A 10,060-nucleotide genomic window follows, 5' to 3' on the forward strand; every position below is an offset into this window, starting at 1 on the left:
CCCTGCGAATGGGGATGATGCACACAGCCAAACCTCTGCTTAATCCGCAAAGTCTGTAGCACCAAATTAACCACCTTCGGAATAAAGGCAGACCTATTATTCAAACTGATTCAAGATGGCATGCCAAACCTTGGAATAACTTCAGTTGTTAAAATCTCTACCACTGTGCCTACTCCAATATCTTGCCATGGGGTCGCGTCTACCCATCCACTGAACATGTCAATGACGACAACATATATCTCTTCTTTCTCAGCGTCCCTATCATGTCCACACAGGGGATCACCAAATGCTTAACTGCCTCCTCAGGTATAGGTATATGCCCTTTAGGTATCGTTACAACCTTCCAGACATTATTTTGAACATAGATATCACATTGCAATAATATGTTATCCACCAAATCCTGAAAGCAAGGTGGCCAAAAGCTATACCACACTATCTTCCTCAGCACGTCGCATCCAGTACAGTGAGCCACCCAATATGCCACTGAGATAAGAATAGTCAATAAATGTGTAGGCACTACTCCCAAGACTTCGTCTGTGCACCACAGGCTTCCTGGTTACGCCAGGCCCATCTTAGTCCCCACGACAGCTGCTCAGCTATCGTCGCGTCACCTTACATTACAATGATGTCTTTGATGGTGGGCTTCAGATCTAAACACACCTGGGGCACAGTGACAGCTAAAGCGCACCCAGAAGCCAACCCAGACGCTTAATTTGCTGCCAATCACAAATCACAACCTATCTTTTTGCCTGACACTTTATAATACCTAACGCTGCAGTCATCATCAATGCAATCGTCAACACAATAATCAGCTGACAATGTTGCATGCGAACCTCCATGCTCTTTCGGAAGCTCTGTTGCGTCCTTATCACTGTGGCTATACTCTGTCAATGCTGCAGGGTGATAACCTCACAGTTCCACCGCTCACCTAAGACTTTACTTAGAATCTCGTCAAAAATCACTGAACAATGCAGCTCAGACTTGGATGGCTCAGCCAAAGACAGTAAAGCTAAAGCATCTACCCTCCATTTCCCGAGTTTCCTAAATAGAGTCATTGTGATGTACAGCAGGGAATCAAACCCGTCCATGCCAACCAGATATCCCAATCCAATATAGTCCTCCCTCCCAAACACTTCCTGTTCATTGATGCATCCAGATGCCTTTTAAATGTTGCAATTATACGAGCCGCCACCACTTCCTCTAGCAGCTCATTCCATACACGCATCGAACATCTCAGTGAAAACATTGCCTCTTGGGTCTTTTTTCATATCTTTCCCCTCTCACCTTATATTATCTCCTTTAGTTCTGGACACACACACCCCACCACCCCAGGGAAAGGACGTTGTCTATTTGTCCTATCCATGCCCCTCATGATTTTATAAACCTCTATTGGGTTATCCCTCATCTTCAGACTCTCGAGGGAAAGCAGCCCGAGCCATTCAACCTATCCTGATTGCTCAAATCTTCCAACCCTGGCAACATCTTTTTAAATATTTTCTGAAAATTTTGAAGACTCACAATATTTTTCCGATAGGATGAAAACCAGAATTGTACGCAATATTTCAACAGTCGTTTAACCAATGCCCTGTACAGCCGCAACATGGCCTCCCAACTCAATACTTTTACCAATAAAGGCAAACATACCAAACGCCTTCTTCACTATCCTATCTCCCTGCTGCTTACTTTCAAGGAGCTATGAACCTGCACTCCAAGGGCTCTTTGTTCAGCAACACTCCCTAGAACCTTACCATTAAGTGTATACGTTCTGCTAATGTGCTTTCCTAAAATGCAGCCCTTCGCATGTATCTAAATTAAACTCCATCTGCCACGTCTAAACCCATTTGTCCATCTGATCACGATCCTGTTGTAATCTGAGGCACCTTCTTCGCTGTCCACTTACACCTCAATTTTTTTGTCATCAGCAAACTTACTAAATATATCTCTAATTCTCACATCCAAATTGTTTCCATCAAAGTCACCTATCCAATATATTTTGGCCTCCCTGGTTTCGTGCAACACCGGCTGAGAATTCCCTCTATCTAATTAAATCCATTTTGATTGCATTCCACTTTTAATTCCATCTTTAATAAAACTTCCCTCACGAGCAAATTAATTGGTGTCCCCGTGTAGACGGCTGTTTTAGGCAAGGCGGCTGTTTTACTATGCATGTATAAACTTACTGGAGTTGTAAAGCATGGCAACTACAGTTTACCTGAAAACCCTACAGTCTCAACATATTTTCCTGACATGGAAAGGTTGGAGACATATTGCGGTTGTGCATATGTATAACTAGATCCAACATTTACTACCATAGATGTCAACATTCCTCCTAAACCAACCCACAAAATATGTTCCTGCTCAGCATCCAGTGTTAATATAGGGTATTTTCCTGGCCCACGCAGATTCTCTGGGCACGGCTAGAACATCATATAAAGATTAACATGCCCATTGGGCCCGTAGGGATTCTGTGGCAGGACAGACGGATATTCCGGACTCATAGGTCCACTCTGGGTCCGGGGGGGCCAGGTCCAATGTGAGTAATTTCTTATAACATGGCCTGGTTGATAAAGCCCCTTAACACAATTTCTTATCCTCTCTGAATCTGAAATCATACCATGCCACTCCCTGCCCCACCTCGTTGTCCATGTCCTTGGCCACACGAGTTCTGTCTGGGCTGTTACTTTTATATTGCCCTTCGTACAGCATCTGTGGAAAGATTCCTCCAAAGACATTTATTATCGCCATGGGGTCGACCAGCCCTTGCCAGGTGTTCTCCCTGGTCTGGCATGTTATTCTTTTCAATAGCGCTAATCAACTCAGTAGTCAATGGCAACATGACCCTACTCTTTGCGCTCTCTGTCATTTTAGGTTCCCCGAATTGCATTTGTGTCAATTGTCATTGCACTTTATCTTGCTGTTCATCCAGCTTTTTCTTGTCCTTCCTGTATCTTTGGATCACATAGACTACATTATCACTGAATCACAGGCGGGTCATGGACGTTTGACCATCTATGTCCTCTAGCTTAGGGTCATTGTCTCGGCAGTAGCAGTACAGAACATTGTGGTTAACAGTTGGCCACGTTCCATATCTTGTTCTATTCCAAGCTTCCACCTTTTTCAACTCCGTTTCCAAATACCTTTTGGGTTTTCAGTTTCTCTCAATGGATCCTATCTCAAAGCATCGGAATCAATCTTACGTGGGTCACAGTCGAAGCGCCTGTCATACCCTTTGTCTTACTCAATCAAACCCAGCACCATCAATCATTTGAATGTCCACAACATTCTTCAGGCAGGCTCAGTTCATTATCTCTCTTCATTTCGGAAGCCCCACAACTTGTAGCTGCAGTGCCCACTGTAAATCCCCCACAGGGCTTATGTCCGAAAAGTCGATTCTCCTGCTCCTTTGATGCTGCCTGACCTGGTGCGCTTTTCAGGACCACATGTTTAAGCTCTGATCTCCATCATCTGCAGTCCTCACTTTCTCCTAGTAAATCCCCCACACCCAAGAACTGCGCCGTGGTTTCATCTTCAAAGTCTCTAATTCAATTCCCTAGCCCATCATGTAAATTGAGCAACACATCTTTCAGTTTTTCCAGCTCCTAGTTTCCGCACGGAATGTATTGCGGCTGTCTCCCACTTTTATAAACAATGGCAGAATCCCCTTTTTGGATCTTCTTCCCTTATTAGAATTGGTACATTGTGATTCCTCATCAGACTCCAATGCTAGCCCAACTTGTATTTCCTCCCATCTTCCTGCTTCCGTTGCTGACTGCTCTGCTTTCCTGCCTCATCACTCTCTGCATGTCTCTGCTCAATATTCCTGGAAAGGTTAAGCTATGCCTCAAAGTCTCTTTGATCTCTTAACATGTGTAACGTCCGAATTTCACCTCACAGTCTCTTTTTCCAGTTGCAAAGCTTGTAATTCGGTTTGTTTCCACTACCCTCCTGCCTCTCATTTTATTTTGAAGACATTCTGCCCCGGGGCAGCTACTTCCCAATCCACTTTCCCCTCTCTCTACTGTCCCCCTTATTGCAGGGCAGAGTGTAATATTCTGTTAACCCGAATGGGAGGAGGTTTTCCCAATGTTGAAATCCAGGTTTCATAAGTTTATTCCCATTCTGAACCTTTATACCTAAAGGCTCTTTGTTCTGCTTTGAACACGGGGAGATTTTCTCTTTCAATGTCCTTGTTTCCAAAAGCTGCTCGTACTGTTCTCCGGTACCTCCCTGGTCGTAACTGGTCCCTGAAACGTTTTTTTTTTTTCGCAATCCTCGCCTACAATTCCAAACTGCCTTAAAAGTTCCACCTCATGTGCCCTCTTCAATATTCTCTTTTGCGCTTGATCTGGAGATCAGTAATTCTTAATTACCTCTTCCATTGCATCGCACTTTTTGATATCAAAGGTATCTTAGCCATTTAGTTCGTAAATCCTTCGTCCTTCTTTCCCATTTTTTCCTTGTCTTCTGACTGGAAATTTATTGATAAATATTCCAACTGCAGTCCATTTCTTCATCCTGACATATATTTCAGTCCCGCTGATCTATTATCTATTCTCTCAAAATTCAATCCTTATGCCATACAAGTCAGTAACGCCTGCCAATTATTATAAATGTTCCCTAACTCTGCAACTCACAAGCGTCACTTGCCAATCTATCAGTCCCTAACACAAATATTTGAAGGTCAATACGGAATTGTGCATGTAAGTAAGATCACAATGGTTAAACTGGAGAGTCTCTGTCTCTCTCTTACACAGCGACACCCACAATGCCTTTCTGCAAGCTACAGCTTCTCTCTCTTACACACACAAACACACAAAGTCTTTCTGCAAACCAGAGCACTCACACACACATCCACACACTCAGACGCACATACACAGACACACAGAGCACAACATGAACAGACCTGGAGGCGACTGGAAAACCTACCGCACAGCTCATGAATTGGTAAAAACAGGAACTTATGAACACCACGTGGTATTTAGTCTGAATCTCTTTATTCTATACTAATCACCCCCTGCGCAGTTTTCCTAAATGATCCTTTGTGCCTGCTCAAACTTTAATTTCCCATCAACCTTCTGGTTCTTTGGATCAGAGAGACCCACCAGCAGTTTTCTTTGCACATCTGCGTTCCCAAGAACCTCCCTTAATTGGCAGAATATAGTCCAGAGCAGCAGCAAAACGCTCACCCTTTCTTTTGTGTGTGGCCAACCTTCTTGCCCAACTTTCATCTTGCAAAATTAAAGCCGTCTTCAATGACTTCCCACAATCTCTTTGGTCTTGTGCGGGTTATGCAGTTGGTTTTCCCTTTCTTATCAGATAATATTAGCATAACAAATTGTGCTAGCTTGCTTTGTCTAACTACACTGATCATCGTTTGCCGCACTGGCTCTCTACATTACACTTACCCTATCACATTACCCCACCATTATCTTCAGCATTATCTCATCCAGCCGATTACAATGCACAACCATTATGTGTTAATGTAGCCCTGTAATATGATCTCGGGTGTGCATTGCAACACTAGGTTAACTACATAACTGTCAGAATAACTTCCATACTAGGCCAAACCACTCAAAACATATTCTTAAGCAAGTAGCCCAGAGTATAAATTTGCAATTTGATTCGGTAAGTGTATCGCAAAAACTCCTGGAGTAAGTCAGCTGTGTTGACTACCAGGTTTTAAAATAGACAATTTATTCACAAAATTACGGAATAAGACACAAAGAACACAGTAAAGCAAAGCTACATAATTCACCCTATCCAATCTAAACTTAAATATCCTGAGCCGAATATGCACAATAGTTGTAATGAACAAAAGCATGAAACAGAGCATAAAATGAAACAAGAGCTCAGAGGTCGACGTTTGAAGAGCAAAGCGAGAGAGAGTTTAGTAGCGTGGTTCCACAAAGCTACACTGCTAACTGACTCAAACACTCCAGTTTCTGAGACTGACACTCCCCTTTCATTGTGCAGGTCTCTTCTAAAACATAAGCTTTGGCCTAAAGTCTCGTCGATTCAGAGCCTGCGGAGTTTGCGAACCCCTTGAAATTTAAAAGAAAATAAAGAACGCAGGATCCATGAAAAAGGACCAGCCATTAGGGGGAAAAGCACTAGCTTTTTGACACCCACGCCCTTGAAAAATGGACTGTTAATATCAAAAGATGGATTTGTTTTCAAAAGCCTTTAAAAAAACTTTGAAGTAGTCGAACACACATATCTGCACTATAAGAACTATGCATATGGAAACATGCACAAACAAGTCGGAACTCAGGCCATGGCAGACCAGAAACCAAACACCTCTATATCTCATTCGAGTCTCAACAACAACTGGCAATCTCGTGTTCGCACCATGCAACATGTTCAATTGTCAAAATGAATTGTAAACAGCAAGCTCCATTCAAATCGTCGGGCATTTTTTCTACTTGAATTTCTCAACAAATATCAATGGGTTCTGTTTAGTGTATGTGATTGAATGCGTTGGTGGTAATACAATCACTGAAACATTGTAATGGCAACAGCAAGCACAAAGTCTCTTTCTCCATCGATGAACATTTCTGTTGATGAACTTTCAACTTCCGGGAAAAATACCCGATGGATCTTTCTATTCCCTCGTCATCCTTCCGCAGAAGCGTTGCACCAACATCCACAGCACTGGCATCGATAGCCACCATGAAATGCTTTGTGTAATCCAGTGTGCCCAATATTGAGGCAGCGATTAATACAATTTTTAGGCTGTCAAATGCCTTTTCACAATCCACTGAAAAATGAATCTTTTTAACAATCTTGGTTAGTGGAGCAGCCACGCTGCTAAAATTCGGAAAAAACGTATATTAAAATCCATTTAATCCCAGAAACATCGTACTGTTTTTTTTTCATCGAGAGTGTGGGACATCCCCCAATGACTTTCGTTTTTGCATCCCCCAGACCATTTATCCATGTGCAATAACGTGGCCCAGGGAAGGTGACTTGGGCTTAGCAAGTTCACTATTAGCTAAGTTTACCACCAAGTATGCCTTCCGAAGTCGAACAAAAATGTCAGGTGCTTTAAATGTTCTTTCCATGAGTGACTAAAAATCATCAGATTTTTCAATGCCCACAGCATAGTTGAGTAATACATCAATGGATTTATTAATCAGTCTCTGAAAAGTGGCTGATGCGATTTTCATATCAAGTGGCATCACCTTAAACTAAAATCCGAAATTGCCTTTGCTCTGTCTGACACGTACCTGCCAGTAACCTTTGTCTTGTCCAAATTTGAAATGTAAGTTTCTTGCCCCAGTTTTTCGACGCAGCCTCCAACCGTGGAATTGGATATGCAACAGCTATTGTAACGGTGTTTACTTTGCAATTGAACACACATAACTGTTTCATACCATCTGGACTTGGGCACCATGAATATGCGTGAGCTCCATTCATTCTAAATCACTTCGATTATGCCACCTTGGCACGTGTGTTCCATCTCCATTTAAACCTGCGCCAACTTTAAAGGATTATGCCCACAAGGATGTTGCTTATTCGGAACAGCATCTCCTATCTCTACATCATGTTCAATTACGTTCGGAGCTCACTATTTATTTGCGCCTATCTTACCACGTGATAACACTTCCTGGTTATTTCGATTTTCTTGTGATAGGTTACTCAATAACAGATCCCAATTTTTGACAACTTCCTCATTGCCCAATTTGATTTGAAGAACGTCTGATTCAGAAACCTCTGAACTTTCGTTCTTCCTTCTGTGCTGTAATCATTATTAACTTCTCATCTTGCTTACCACCCGTCAAAATACTTTTTGAGTATATTCGCACATGACACAGTCTGAGATATCCTCATGTATGCAATCTTTAGCAAGTAGTTCACTTACGAAATTTCTTTTCGATTTGATCAGATCCACTAAACCTTGCTTTTAAAGGTTCACTTATTACTGGAAATAACACCAATACCGTATCTGGAATGGCAAAATTGCGAATTTATGATTTAATATCCACTTGCTGTTTCATTGTATGCTCTGATGACTTTCGATGCTGTCTAACCGAATGCGCAGCACTATTCAATCGTTCTCTAAAATTTCACACGTAGTCCAAATGGATGGTCTCTGAATTCTGATTTATGAATTTCTCCCTAATCAGTTGAAACGGCCTTGTCACTTCATGCCCAAAAAGTAATGTAAGTGGACTGAACTTAGTCAATTCATTTCGTGCATTTATGATTGCAGATAATCACAAACCATACACCCTTATCTCAAACGTCCGGTTCACTCTGACCATAATCCCTCAACATGGTCTTTTTTGTTTGATGCCATCTCTCTAGTGCTACATTCAGTTCTGGATGGTACACGGCAGATTTGAATCGCTTCATTCCCAAGTTAATCATAACCTCCTTAAATAGCTTGGATGTGAAGTTTGACCCTTGATCTGATCGGATCTCTATCCTAGTATGTATCTCGTTAAATGTTTAATTAATCCTTCCACGACCCCTTTACCTGTGATGTTGCATAATGGGATTGCCTCGGGATATCCAGTCGATACATCCATTATTGTTGATAAATACTTATTCCCACTTTTATTTTGAGATAGGTCGCCTACGTAATCAGTCAAGACTCCTGTAAAAGATTCCCTAAATGCTGGAATAGGTATGACAGAAGGAGGTTCTATTATTGTCGCTGATTTTCCGATTAGCTGACATGTGTGAAATGTCTGGAAAAATTCAACAACATCCTTGTGTAGTTTGGCCAGTCAAAAATCTTTGTTTTCCTCACCCCTAAAGGAAATTCGCAATGGTCGCTCATACGCCACTCGCAGCACCTCCTTTCTACAGCAGACTGACAAAACACTCTGATGAACTTCTGCCCGTTTCTCGACAGCTTGCATATATGATGGTCTCCATTTCCTCATGAAGATTATAACTCTCCTCCTCTGTGTATGTCTGTCGATACACCTTTAAACAATCTTAAGTTCTCATCTTTCTGCTTTAACTCATTAAGCTAAGCAGAGATAAAGATACTTGCGTATTTACCTATTTGCTACTGCTCTTTCCTACTTATCTGAACAAAAAAGTCACGGATAAAGTTATTTTAGCTTCTTTATCTGTGCCTTTTATCTCTCCTGCTTCAGCTTGTGCCCAGTGACCTCGTTAAGACACATAATCTGGGAAAATTTCCAAATAAGACTTCTGCAGTCCTTCATTTGTTTGAGTCTCCACTGGCTTTTAAACTGGGGTAGGCAGCACGACTTCGCAAGACAAATTGTATTCCTGGAGCAGCGACGTTGTCCAGTAGGCCGACCATAAATTCCTCATTCTCTGGACACCCTCGCTTGACTTTACATAATTGAGCATTTTTTCTCTCACATTGGATTCCTCTTACCACTACCCTCTCTGGCAATAGTCCTTCATGAATACATATCTCCTTATCCTTCAGCATCAATGACTGAGAGGATCGTGTATCCCTTAATATTATAACCTCTTTATCTGCTGCCCTGGCCTATGAAAATTAACTTGCCTAATGCATTTATCTTTTCGTAAGCAGATCTGGCAATTCCTCTTTAATTAGCCTTTGATTTCGCATTCTCACTTCCATTGGGCTGTGTGTTAGAATGCCAACAACACTTCCACGCTTGTCCTATTTTCCTACGTCTGGCTTTCTCATAACATACGAACGTTGTGATTTCATGCGGTCCATATTTATTACAATGAAAGCACCGGAGATTTTTAACTTCTTTCTCCCTCTCAACGGTTTCCATTTTACCCTGTGGGGTCAGCTATTTTTATAAACTTCATTGAGATCTACATTTAGCTTTCCATGTGAGGATTTCTCTTTGCTCCTGTTCCTATCCCTCATAGAGTGAAATTGATTCTCGACGCCAAACCGTTTTTTGTGGACCAACTCAACATCACTCGCCAATTCAGCTGGTAACCTTGTCATTTTAAGTCTCTGCTCTGCCACATGAGTACGCATTACTACCTCTCTGAAGTTACCTTCAGCCTTGTCTCCAGCCTTTTCAGCTGACGTTCCTTTTTAAATGTCAATTTTAGAAGTTAAATACTCTCTCTTTTCTCTCTCTCC

The sequence above is a fragment of the Chiloscyllium plagiosum genome, unplaced genomic scaffold (assembly GCF_037043375.1).
Source record: "Chiloscyllium plagiosum isolate Xiang-an unplaced genomic scaffold, Cpla_swu_hap1 HiC_scaffold_52, whole genome shotgun sequence".
Classification (NCBI taxonomy): domain Eukaryota; kingdom Metazoa; phylum Chordata; class Chondrichthyes; order Orectolobiformes; family Hemiscylliidae; genus Chiloscyllium; species Chiloscyllium plagiosum.